The sequence below is a fragment of the Lithobates pipiens genome, unplaced genomic scaffold (assembly GCF_037356315.1).
Source record: "Lithobates pipiens isolate NorthernLeopardFrog02 unplaced genomic scaffold, aLitPip1_a1.2 Scaffold_23, whole genome shotgun sequence".
Taxonomy (NCBI): Eukaryota; Metazoa; Chordata; class Amphibia; order Anura; family Ranidae; genus Lithobates; species Lithobates pipiens.
This window is the reverse complement of record NW_027507785.1, coordinates 311,610,074-311,618,375: the sequence shown is the minus strand read 5'-3', so window position 1 is coordinate 311,618,375 and position 8,302 is coordinate 311,610,074. Positions and strand designations below refer to the sequence as shown.

The window sequence follows — 8,302 nt, the reverse complement described above, 5'->3', positions numbered from 1 at the left end:
TTTGTTTTGTTCTAAATAAATAACCCAAAAGAGGATTCAGCGTCAGTTTCCACATTCTTTGGGCCATCTACCACGGGAACCCCAAGATGGAGAAGCAAACAAGTGAGGTAACGGTAAGCCCAAATAAAACCAGCAGCTCCTTCGGGGGTCAGTGCTACAGAGGCATGACCACAAATTGCAGCTATAAGCCCGAAAGGACTGTGTGAATCGCTCAGGGGGCGGAGTTTGGTCTGTGGTTTCTGGGCTGATATTCAGCTTCCCTGTGAGACGGCACCATAAAGAAGGCTGCAAGCGCGGAGTTGTAGAAGGGATAGTAAATGTCCTTGGGTTGGAAGGGTGACTGTTGTGTGAAGACAAGTGATGCACGCTGTTCATATGAAATGCACGCCTGATGCAGAAAGCTGGAGAAACAATGACCTTCTCCCTACAGCAACAGGATCTGCAGGTAAGTTCTGTAAAGCTCTCTCTGCTCCTTTTGGCTAAGTATGATGTCAGGTGAGGTAGGTACTTTACACACCATGTGTAATTGTCAGACCAATGCCCTGTTGGGTAACAATCAAATCAATAAAAATCGCAGGATGCAAAGAAGAAAACCATAGCAAAATACAAGCATTTGCCATTGCTGGTTTGAAAATGCTGGCTGCTTGGCTGTGTTTGGCTTCAGTACTTTTAGATACCCACTGGAGCTAGCGCTAAGATCAGAATAATCTGACGAAAGTCAGAATAGCAAGATTGCTTCAATAGCTCCCAACTGTCCCTGTTTTGTTAGAACTGTCCCTCTTTACTCCTCATTTGTCCCCTTTTAGGTCTGATGTATGGACCCCTATAAAGCAATGTACTATTTAGTTACTAGAAGTGTTATACTGTAGTAAACCATAAATCCAACCACTGAATGACTGAATTTGTTCATATGAAATGCAGATATAAAGAAAATGTAGTGGTGAAAAAAATAATAACCAATCATTTGCGCATTTATTATTTACAGTTAATCGCATTGCAGGGTGTGTCCTTCACCTACATACTTTATACTTTGTCCACCTTTCTCATCTCAGAAAGTTGGGGGGTATGCTTGCTTTGGGCCACTGCTACTGAATATACTAAATACGGAAGCTGTGGGATCAGCATGATAGCTTTTTCATGCAACACCACCCATCCATTCCTACATGGCTAGAACACAGATCCTGCACACGATAACAGCCTCCATGCAACACCGCCCATCCATTCCTACATGGCTGGAACACAGATCCCGCACACTATAACAGTCTCCATGCAACACCGCCCATCCATTCCTACATGGCTGGAACACAGATCCCGCACACGATAACAGTCTCCATGCAACACCGCCCATCCATTCCTACATGGCTGGAACACAGATCCCGCACATGATAACAGTCTCCATGCAACACCGCCCATCCATTCCTACATGGTTGGAACATAGATCCCGCACATGATAACAGTCTCCATGCAACACCGCCCATCCATTCCTACATGGCTGGAACACAGATCCCGCACATGATAACAGTCTCCATGCAACACCGCCCATCCATTCCTACATGGCTGGAACACAGATCCCGCACACGATAACAGTCTCCATGCAACACCGCCCATCCATTCCTACATGGTTGGAACATAGATCCCGCACATGATAACAGTCTCCATGCAACACCGCCCATCCATTCCTACATGGTTGGAACACAGATCTCACACACGATAACAGTCTCCATGCAACACCACCCATCCATTCCTACATGGCTGGAACACAGATCTCGCCTCACACATAATATAACAGCTTCCATGCAGCACCACCCATCCATTTCTTCGAGGCTGTAACACAGAGCTCGCTATAACATCCTCCATGCAACACTACTCAACCATTTCTATGAGACTGGAAAATAGAGCTTACACACTCTATAATAACCACGATGGAACACCACCAGTCCATTCCTACATGTCTGGAACACAATGCTCACTATAACAATAACATCCTCCATGCAACACTACTCATCCATTCCTTCGAGGCTGGAACACAGAGCACAGTAAAACATCCTACATGCAACACTACTCATCCATTTCCCTGAGACTGGAACATAGAACTCACTATAACATCCTAGATGCAACACTACTCATCCATTTATATGAGACTGGAAAATAGAGCTCACTATAACACCATCCATGCAACACTACTCACCATTCCTTCATGGCTGGAACATAGTGCTCACTATAACATCATCCATGCAACACTACTCATCCATTCCTTCAAGGCTGTAACATAGTGCTCACTATGACAACATCCATACAACACTACTCATCCATTTCTATGTTATGGAGCCCATACTTTAGAACAGCCTTGATGGAACACACCTCCAGTCCATTCCTACATGGCTGGAACACAGATCCTGCACGCTATAACAGCCTCCATGCAACACCGCCCATCCATTCCTACATGGCTGGAACACAGATCCCACACACTATAACAGCCTCCATGCAACACCACCCATCATAGTGCTCACTATAACATCATCCATGCAACACTAATCATCCATTTCTATGTGGAGCTCATACTCTAGAACTGCCTCGATGGAACACACCGCCAGTCCATTCCTACATGGCTGGAACACAGAGCTCACACTCTTAACATGCGCTTCAAAGTTTTTAATTAACCTTTTAATAAATGACACTGAAAGCACCCTATAGATATCACCCTTACCCAGAATACTTTACAAAATGTGTCAGACTTTGTTTTTTTATATAAGACATACCTTGCTGAATAATAAATCAGCTTTTACATTTATGTATTGGTTTCAATTTCTTGCATAGAGTACATGAATCACTTTAGACAGAAAGTACAAATATTCAAAATAATGCTTTGTGCCTACAGAATCTCTCTGCTGAAGTCGTAAACACTCTAAGATGACTGGCTGCAGGAGATAGAAAACACTTAACCCCTATGTAGGGCTGAAACAACTAATCGATTATGAAATTAATCGATTAATATTTTCATAATCGATTAATCGGCCAGTAACAAAATGGGGTTAAAGTTAATGACATCAGTCATCAGTCACGTGATCCCTGGAAAGGCCATAACATCATACAATACTATATGACAGCTGATCCATTAAAAGGAGGAGTACTCTGAGGAGACTGAGGATATATTTACAACGCTCTAATTAAGCTTCCACCTGGTAAGCACACTCACTATAAGGTGACGGGCACTTGTGCGCTTTTCGAGTGTGTGTAACCACCGTGGTGTTTTTATATAGGATCGCAACTGTGGATTATTTATGGACTTTTTTATGAACTCTTTGATTAAGAAATCATATTAATTGTCATTTTTTATTTTTAAGTTTTGAATATATCAATTATTTTTAATCTTTACAATTCTATTTTTTATTTTTATTTTGGGTAGTTAACGTATAGATTATTTTCTAGTTGGCGCAGCTTTTTGTATTTCCTTAAAGTTAATGAGTCTGATGATATTTACCAGATTGACCCTTTAAAGTATATATCTCCTCTAATAGTATATAAACGATATACACTCGAATAGTATAAAGACTATATCTCTCCTCTAATATTATATAAAGTATATCTCTTCTAATGATATATACAGTATATCTCTTCTAATGGTATACACAGTATATCTCTCCTAATAGTTTATACAGTATATCTCCTCTAATAGTATATACAGTATATCTCTTCTAATAGTATATACAGTATCTCTCTCCTCTAATAGTATATACAGTATATATCCTCCTCTAATAGTATATACAGTATATATCCTCCTCTAATAGTATATACAGTATATATCCTCTAATAGTATATACAGTATATATCCTCTAATAGTATATACAGTATATCTGTTCTGTCTGTTATTCTCAGAGTGGATTAGCTATTTTGCTCCCTAACAATTATAGTTATTTATATTTACCACTGCATATAGAGATATTTAAAAATAAATTGCCTTTTTTTTTTAAACTTTACATATTAACTAAATTATACACCACACTTTCTTTTAAGGTTATTAACCGATTAATTGAAATAATAATCGGTCAACTAATCGATTATGAAAATAATCATTAGTTGCAGCCCTACCCCTATGATCTCATGTACACGGGTGCGTTAGGGGCATACAGCATAAAATACTGTCAGTTCTGCTCAACGGAAGCTCAGGTGCTTTATGCATCTGTCCATAGACCAGAATTGCAGAAACACAAAGGATTAGGAAAATACTAAGACAGACCTGCAAATAAAGTGGTTGTAAATTTCTGAAATGAAAAATGAACAGAGCATATCCCTCTATAGTGTCTCAATAGCACCGGGTGTGATTTCTGTCTCCATCCCTCTGCTATCTGTATTTATAAGTTCTGATAGATTATCCCGACATCACAGCATCTCAGGAGATGGCCCTGCACCCCCTTCCACCACACAGAATGTGACTGACAGCCTCAGCTGTGCATGCTTCCCTATGAGACTGTGTAGGGGGGAGGGGGGTGTCCCTTCTCTCCACTCAGGTCTCAGATTACACTCAGTTCCCTGTTCTATGCTGTGCAGTGTGTGATATCAAACCCCCACCCCTTTCCTGCTGGAACTGAGAAATAGCCTTTGATCCATGTGTTTTAGAAGGTTGTAGAGTAGAGGGGGCTTCAGATGAACAGGTACAACATATGTAGGAGGATTTGTTTAATCTCTGCATATGAGGTTAGTCACTTCACTGGGTATATGTAAGGGTTTACAAACATTTTAAGTTAGCAATCTGTGAAAGTTAGAGGAAAAAATAAATAAATGAATAAACAACACAGGGTAATAAATGAACCAGAAGGAGCAGAGAAGTGGGCTACAACATTTCCCAGAGGTGAGAATGGTCATAGAAGTATATAGAAGCACAGCCATTCTCAGACAGGTTTCTGTTACATAGTTACATAGTTGGCGAGGTTGAATAAAGACACCAGTCCATCCAGTTCAACCTGAGTGTCTACAATTGTCCCTATACCTGTACATTGCACTCACAACAGTCCCTACCCTCAAGGAGCCCACAATCCAAGGTCCCCATTCATATACTAGGGTCAATTTTGGACAGAAGCCAATTAACCTATCTGCATGTCTTCGGAGTGTGGGAGGAAACCGGGGTGCCCGGAGGAAGCCCACGCAGGCACAGGGAGAACATGCAAACTCCAGGCAGGTAGTGTTGTGGTTGGGAACCAGTGACCCTTCTTACTGCTAGGTGAGGGTGCTAACCACTACACCACTGTGCTGCCCCCTAACCTTTGGGTTCTTCCAGAGGCTGTAGGGGTTCATTGAGCTGTGGCTGATTGAACCCCCATCTGATTGTGCCTGCATAGTTCCAGACCCAATGCCAATTGGCAGAGCCAGTGGCATGACACCAATGATCTGTTTATCCCCCTGTAAACAGGGCATTCTTCTCAATGACTACCAATGTAACGGGCAAAATTCCCACTGACCCCTAATGAATTGATTTTAACAGGGATTCCCTGAGATCTGAAACTTATTTCAAGGGTTCCTGGGGGGTAAAAAGACTGAGAAAGGCAAATATAGTGGTTTAGAAAAATAAGATCAACAATGAGTCTATTATCTCTTGTGTCAAAAAGAATTATCATTCTTAAGTCAAAGGTTTTTCTTTTCTGACCGGTATTGAAATTCCCTTTAAGAACAAATATCTGAATTACTGCTGAAAAATTTGTTGGTGGGTTAATTTGTTCCAGTATTAATTTTGAGATATTTGTCTTTCAGGAAATGTTAATCATATTTAGTCCTATCCCTCCACTTTACACATAATTCTAAACCCTGAGGAAGGGGGTGCAGCTTGGCCCCTGAAAAGTGTTGGCTTTTTGTTTTGTAATAAGTACCTTTGGACTATAGAACTTTTATTTCAATTGTTACCTAGAAATAGAGAACCTGCATGATTCTAATATTAGTTTAATTTTAGGCTAGGTGCTGCGATGCGGGAACGCTGCAAATCTACTGCGGGTTCCCGCAGTTAATGACACCTCCAAACCAGTTCGCATATCGCAGTGCGATCTGCAAACTCGTACAGGAATCGGATCGCATGGTGTGAACCCCCATGCGATCCGATTCTGCTGCGGACCAAAAAAGGGTCCTGTACGAGTTTGGGCCGGATGCGATGCAAATTCAGCCATACTATCTGTATGGCTGAAATTGCATCGCACAGAGATCGCATGTGATTTGCACTGCAGTGCGGTGCAAATCACATCCGATCTCGGACTTAAAAGGAAACCATGCATCAAAAAAATGCAAAAAATAGCATGCAATACAAAGTGAAGTGAATACTAGCTGCTATTTCATCCTGAGCAAATAGAGAATATGGGATGGCGGTCACGCCGGTCAGACAGCTGGACTGTTAAGCCTGGTACACACTATTTGTTTTGTTATTTTTTTTGCTCAACCCCATGGGTTGAAAGAAAAAAAAACAGTCAGCTCCGGTCGGAGCCGCTGTACTAACCATGCAAGGTTAGTTCAGTCATCTCCACCATTGAGCTATTGTGTTCTGACCAGTGGACGCCGGAACACTCCGATCTGCACTCTCTGCCATTGGCTGAGTGTGCTGATCGGGAGTCGGACTGCTGCTGGTCTTCCAACATACAGGGATATACAATGTAATACTGACATATAATCACACACACATAGGTTGGACTTGATGGACTTGTGCCTTTTTTCAACCTCACCTGCTATGTAACTATGTAACATGCAACATCCAACAGAAGCCGGCCAAGGGGCAGAATGTCGGCCACTTTTTTTTTTGAACCGGCAAATGTCTCCCGACATTCTGCCCATGTGTACGGGGCTTTATTCATACTGTTGACATCTCTAAACAGTTCATGAAATGAAACTATTTGGAAAGAAATTGATAAGCTGCAGTGTACTTTAGGGTGATAGATCCAGGCTGCCATTTTTATCCTTTACTACACTGCTTAGCTACTGACCTAAAACCACCAGTTATAAGATCCCTTTAATGGGACCCTGTTCCAGAAGAAATAGAACATTGATGTGTTGCAACTCACAAAATAGTTAAAGTGTATTCATGGGCAAATTTTTTGCTAGTTTTGGGTAGAATTGGAAATGGTTAAAACACCTGTCAGTTTATTTTTGCTGTCAGTCTCCTGTTGGGGAGATTTCCCATCACCAGTGTTGGTCATATTACATTAAAAAAGTAATTGGTTAAGTTACAAATTACTTCTCCCAAAAAGTAATTGCGTTGGTAACTCAATTACTACATTGGAAAAGTAATTAGTTACTCAGCAAAGTAACTGACTTTCTTTAAATATTCTATAATGCAATTACGTTCTATAACATCTTTAATATTAAAGATGTTTATATTAACTGATTGAAGAATAAAAACACTATATACAGTATTTTAGAACATTTGGTATTTATTTGAACCCACATGTTGAGGGGGGTGGCAGCGGTGGTACTTGAGGGGGTGGCAGCGGTGGTACTTGAGGGGTGGCAGCGGTGGTACTTGAAGGGGTGGCAGCTGTGGTACTTGAGGGGTAGCAGCGGTGGTACTTGGGGGGGTGGCAGTGGTGGTGGTGTTCTTGGGGGGATGGCAGCGGTGGTACTTGGGGGGTGGCAGTGGTGGTGTACTTGGGGGGGTGTGGCAGGCAGCATGGTACTTGGAGGGGGGAGTGTCAGCGGTGGTGGTGCCATCCTCTCCCACCACCACCACCTATGCCTCTGACTGATCCCATCCCTACCCTATCCCCCCATCACCTTTGTTGTAGAAGTGATGGTGGGTGGGTAGCAATGGGATCAGTAAGAACCAGAGGTGGTGGAGGACTTGGGATGGATCGATTGTACTGCAATTAGAATCATCAGTCACTTACTTGAATACCTCCAGGGATGCCTTTCCTCATGGGGAGAGAGAGACCCTCCCCTTCACTGGATTGGTGTCAGCTGACTTCATTTTTCAGTGTCCACCCCGCCTCCCTACATTCTCTCTCTGGATAGGCGGGGCGGGATGAGGCGGTCCAGACAGTCTCTCTGAGTCTCATCCCCTTCTCAGCTCAACAGGCGAAAGCCCCCCTCGCCGCGGCGGAAAGAACATCCAGGCAGCGCGGCCACGGCGGGCCTCCTGGGTGGTAAATGTAATTGAGGTAATTCTGCCCAAGTAATGGGAACTGAGTTACCATGAGGGGAAGAGTAATCAGTTAGATTACTCGTTACCGTCTAAAGTAACTCCGTTTATTTTAACTCAGTTACTTACATCACTGCCCATCACTTCCTGTCCCAACATCAAGAAGTAAAACAAATCTCTGCAAAGTGAAGGGAA

At 42.4% G+C, this 8,302-nt stretch overlaps 1 protein-coding gene across 1 annotated transcript in view; it reads left to right on the top strand.

The window, feature by feature from the left end:
- Window positions 1-281: 281 nt before the first annotated feature.
- Window positions 282-8,302, top strand: part of IL12RB2 (interleukin 12 receptor subunit beta 2) — a 90,068-nt gene continuing 82,047 nt past the window's right edge. Inside the window, exon 1 of the mRNA XM_077450514.1 lies at window positions 282-445. The gene's annotated coding sequence lies outside the window, so the exon portion shown is untranslated. The remainder of the gene's footprint in view (window positions 446-8,302) is intronic.